The sequence below is a fragment of the Austrofundulus limnaeus genome, unplaced genomic scaffold, assembly GCF_001266775.1.
Source record: "Austrofundulus limnaeus strain Quisiro unplaced genomic scaffold, Austrofundulus_limnaeus-1.0 Scaffold146, whole genome shotgun sequence".
NCBI classification, from domain to species: Eukaryota; Metazoa; Chordata; class Actinopteri; order Cyprinodontiformes; family Rivulidae; genus Austrofundulus; species Austrofundulus limnaeus.
Window position 1 is genome coordinate 257,337 of NW_013952548.1, and position 5,774 is coordinate 263,110.

The following is a 5,774-nucleotide window of genomic DNA, read 5'->3' on the forward strand; positions in this document are numbered from 1 at the left end:
GGTTTGAACTGCAGGAGATTGTCTTGACCATGTCTACATGCCTAAATGCACTGAGTTGCCGACATGTGATTGGCTGATTAGAAATTAAGTGTTAACGAGCAGTTGGACAGGTGTACCTAATAAAGTGGCCGGTGAGTGTATAATGCGGTAATACAGTACAATATTACATGTAAAATGTATTTTCCATAAATTATTGTGCTTACAAGGTAGTAAACTAGTCTGAAATGTTTATTAAAGCAGCTTTTAGATGTAAWATATATGTGAACAGATTTGCCTCAATATTTGGCAAGAAACAAGAATTTTGTCTGTTTTCAGTCTTAATTAATGAATAATAAACACTTTTTAATGATTTATAAAATGACTACAGATTAATTAATAACCAATGTACAAACTATTTATTAGCGTCTATAAAGGGAGCCTTATTGTAAAGTGGTACCCATTTCACAATGTTATCTTACAACCATAGAGGTGACTGATTTATATTGGTTACACAGTTTAGTGAAGTTGTTTGACTTTGCTCTCTGCTGGTGAGTGCAGGTACTGAAGCTGGAGTTAAATTGATRTTAACCGTTGAGGATAAATGTCATGATGGGCGTTTCTTGGTTCCCCTGAGAGTGGTTCGCTCCACTTCAAACAATGCAGCAGTTACTCACTTTGCATTTATTGTCCGTCTGCCAGACAAAACGAATGTGCTAGTGGCCCCGCTGTTCTCGAGTGTGACGGTTATATTCTACCAGCTTTTATATTAACCCCACAACCTTCTGTTACATGGCAGACTTGTGTAAGATCAGCCTCAAGACGAGGCCCAATCGGGGGTGGGGGCTCTGGATGCAGAAGCCCCCAGGGGGTGCCTGGGTCAGTGAAGCTCATTTCACAGTGTGGAAACGGGGTTGACTACATCGCCAGGCACAGACTGACCATATGTCACTTTTCAAATTGCTTCGGTGTGAAGGACACTGAGACACGTGTTCCCTTGGTGTCATGAAGGAAGGAAGTGCCCCAGACTTATCGTGTGACTGTGTCCATTTTAGTTAAAGATGGGGGAAGCATCTTGTGTTGCTTCAACGCATGCACTCCCTTAAAGACTGAAATAGAAAAGGTGGAGATTTACCAAACATTCTAGTTGTTTCCTGAGGGGATGATCTGAATCTTTCCTGCTCCAAAAGTGAGTTTAGTGACCTTGTCCTGCTTTTTATTTTTTATTTTTTTAAGCGTTTGCGAAGTCTTGCAGGGATGTTGCTTTTGTCTCCCTTGTGATATTACCTCATTGTGCAAACTTTCACTCCCAGCACATTTTTTTAGCATCAAGTCATTGTTTTGAAGCCAAGACTTTAAAGGGCCAATATTGTGTTTCTCAGGCATATATTTAAATACTGTAACATAATAAAGTATCTATGTCAGCTTTAGCTGTTATTAAAATGCTGTTTTATGTTTAAATAGAAATTAAACTTATCTTCTCATCACTTCCTCTTCTAAACGCCTTGAAATTGGCCTCTTTCTCTTTAAAAACCACCTTCCGCTTCTGTCTCGCCCATTTCAGTGCGTGGGGGGCGGGGCTTTGCATTCAGGAAGGGGAGGGGGAAGGCTGCTACGATGCAGTTTACTTGGCATCTGAAAATACATTTCCTCAAAGGTACTGTATTTTTAATCTGAAAAGAGCTTCACTGGGTGAGAACTAATGTTGAGAGCTCATCAGACAGTTTCAGTTTCACTTTCTGTTTCACCTGAGAGCCTGCAGGAGCCATGGGCGGGGTGTGTGGGGAGGGGGCGGGGTCTGCCATCATGAAGTTTGGCTTAAAGACACAGTTTCTGGTCCCCACCTGTCGTTTTGCTCCTCAGCATGGCTTCCTAAAAACGCTGCAGGATTTCTTAAACATGCATGAATGAGTCAGAGCAAGGCTTTGGGCATGTTTTTTTTATTATGAGAGTATAACTTAACATGATATAAAACTCAAAAAAGTTGATTTTATATGATATTGCCCCTTTAATATCCCACATGTCCTCAAATCAATCCCTCACTGAAGCTCCAGCCAATGTTTCCTTATCAGAGATAAGACTATGTCTCCTGTCTCGCAGAGAGAGCTGGATATTTACAAGTATTGATCAGACAGGCCAACAGTGGGGGGATCCTTAAATCAGCGTTAACCTTTAAAAGAAAAGGTGCAGTGAGAAACACTTTGGGGATTTAAAAGCTGTGACATCTATGGGAGCTGCCGTTCCACATCTGCTACATGCTTCACATAAATACACTAACCCCCCCATAATTCATATCAGCAGTGAAACCTGCTGGGGTTGGAAGCCTGTGGCAGAATTTCCACCTGAGAGGCTAAACATGTCACAGCACAGATAAGCACATTTAGCTGCCTTAAATTCACCTCTGGATTCCCACTCCTCRCCCGCAGAGTAAGTAGGCAGATTAGGTGGTCTGTTAAACCCACAGGAAGGCACTTATTTAGAAATACATGAAAGGGCAAAGTGAGCCAGGCTAATGACCGATGCCGTGTCACCGGCGCACTCTCGGGTCTTTTATCATTCTGGAGAGAGGGCCCCCGTCCTCTGAATAACCCTCATTATATCTGAGCTAATGTTGGGGATGAGGATGTTCAAGTGATAAAGCACCATCACAGTCCTTCATTATACAGAAAGAGAAACAGGCTCAGTGGAATTGTGCTCGACCTATAAAATAAATGCAATGGTCAGAGAATAACTCCTATTTCAGCGACTGTGCCATATCCTGCAGTCTGCACGGTGCAGCCCAGCAGGGGAGGCGCCTGTTCATCCTTCGACCATGGGATGGCAGTCGTGTTATTCTCCAGGATCAGTCGGCTGTTTGTTGCTTTCTGCATCATTACTGCTCCCMCTTTGCCTTCCTCCTCAAGGCTTCATTCATTCTAGACTGTGACAAATAGAATGGAGGGGAAAAAATGTTTATTGGTCCTTAATAAACATTTAGTTCTTACAGAATTAATGTTCGGTTTGGAAATATCTACCAACTCTATATGCATCTTGTAATTCTAACATGAAATCAGTGGTAGCAAAAACAAATTTTTTTTTGAACTGAAAACCTTTTTTTCTTATACTGACAGTAATTATTAAACTTTCACAACTATGATTAAATTCTAAAAAAAAAAAAAAAAAAAAAAATAGCATTTCTTAAATGAGTCCAAATATTAAAATTCAACTCAGCTGATAACCTGAGTTATTGAGATTTTTGAGTTTGTTTATTTTGATCATTTGTGGTKGCCATCTTGACTTGGGATGACTCCAAAATTGAATCAGTTGTTGATGTACGTCCAATGGTTAGTTTTTGAACGTTTCAATAAAATCTGTTCACTAGAATGCCCAAACTTCTCTGTCTCACAGTCCCATCTCATTGGAGAKCTGGTATTYATTCCARGGGCGRTTCTAGGGGCGGGGCCACAGGGGCATTGGCCCCAGCTGAAATCTGATTGGCCCCCTGAAGTGCCCCTGTCCTRTCASTCATCTGTCCTTTACCTGGGGKTGATGAWGGTGGATGCAGTTCCATGTTCAAACACTAGYTGYGCTAATGAGTCAAACAGTAAAGTCCAGAATGAATCAAGCTRACAGAATTCTTCTTCTCTCAAGAAAATGTGAACAATCCTGCAAAAMAGTCTTTCARCTGACAAAWRATGGCTGGATTTTCTCACATGTTGWGYGTTTGAGAATATTTTATCTAAGTACTGTAACATGTATGAAGAACTGGTGAGGAGAATTTACTGTGCAAGCCTTTTTTTGTACCACTTTACAATACGGCTCCCCTTATATATGGCTTTTAAATATCTTATATTCATCTATAAACACTTTATAAATCATTAATAAATGTCTATTATGCAATAATTAAGGGTGAGAAAGACACAACTGTCCAGTTTTTTTTTTTTTACCAAATAATGAGACAACTCTATTCATGTATATTAGACATCTAAAGGTGCTTAAACATTTTATACTGGTTTACATTGTAAGCACAATAACAATATGAAACACGTATTTTTAATAGTACTGTATTACTGCTTTATAAATATTCACAACTGTCAAAGGGAGACTAATCGTGAAGTGCAATACAGTATACTATTATACTACTTAAAGGCCAAAAGTTAGTCTTTAATGTAAAAAAATCCTCATTTTTAAAACTCAGCACTGATTACCAATATTTGAAATTATTGTTCAAACATGTAGCTACTGTCAATACTAATAATGCATCAAAAATATATGTATTTGGTATGTCAAACATTTTAACATACCAAATAATCCCACCCCATCCAAATAAACTTCACAATCAGGTTCCCTTTAATATTTGTGGATATTTATAATGCAGTAATACAGTACAATATCATATGCAAAAATATGTGTTTCTTAATCATTATTGTGCTTTACAAAGTAGTAAACTAGTCTGAAATATCTAATACCCAAACAGATTTGGCTCAATATTTGGAAAGAAACAGGACAGTTTAGTCTCTTTATTGACCTAATTAATGCATAATAAACATTTATTAATAATTTATAAAGTGTTTACAGATGAATTAATAACCCATGAACTCTTTAAAATATATCTATAAGTGGAGCCTTATTGTAAAGTGGTACCCTTTTAAATAAAATTACATTACAAGTGTTTGAACATGTATGACTGGTTAAATGTATACACCTTAACAAAACTGGGGATTTGTGTGAAAGGATGTTGAACAAAGACTTGGCCCCTCTGTGAATATTGTGGCTCCTTGATGGCCCCTTACTCAGAAAAATCCTAGATCTGCCACTGATTTATTCCAGTTTTATACCTCCTGGATAAAATATTTTATGGACTTGGATCACTGTACATTTAATAATTTCATAACAATTTTAAAGTCTAATGTCGTATACTTACTGATATTACATTAGTATCTCATTTACAAGTTCCAAAGTCAGTTGTCAGTAAATTAAACTGTAATCTGCTGCTGTTATCACTARAGAGGTTAAAGTGAAACATCCTTCAGCTAAAGTGTTTACTTCAAAGAGTAAAAGTAACATCAGTTCTCCAGTGCAGAACAAATCATCCCATAGAAAGACAAAAGGCCTATTTGCACTGTGTCTTTTTACTGCCTGCCATTAATGCMATTTAGGATGATCCCTCAGCAAAACCTCAGAGCAGAGGATGTCTAAGCACCATATAGATTCATAAAGCCTAATAGAGCTCCATTATGCCACTGCAGTATTAATGACCCTGCCCCTCATCCCCCCCCCCCTTCCAATGCAGGTTGATCTCTTTGTAAAACCTTGGTTTAAATGTCTACAAAGTTAATTAACAAACGCTTGAGTAGATTTGTCAGATTCAGTTCCCAAATTATTATTTTCACTCTCTTTTAGTTCTGAGATATGCGAGTTTGATGTTACTCTTTTGGAAGAACAGCATCCTTTGGAGCTATGAAATGAATCCCATCCAAGAAGTTCTTCCCCCTCTTGAGGGTCACTAAATTAATGGATTCTGTCACAGGATGTTTAATTGGGCTGCACACAAGAGAAAAAAAAAGCTTCTGCAAGCTTAAATGTGTTTTAATTTAATGGTTTTCAGAATCGTGGTTCTTTTAATATGAAATATCAGATAAAAAAGAAAAAAAATTGTATAGGTCCTCTGGACGAGTTCTTCTCTAATGAAACGTTTCGTCTCTCCAAGAGACTTCTTCAGTCTGAGTTTCAGGCAAAAAAAAAAAATCAGGCTTTTAAGCCCTAAGTAAAAAATGGCAGGTTGGCGTTCCTGGATTGCGATGTCTTGGTTTCGGATG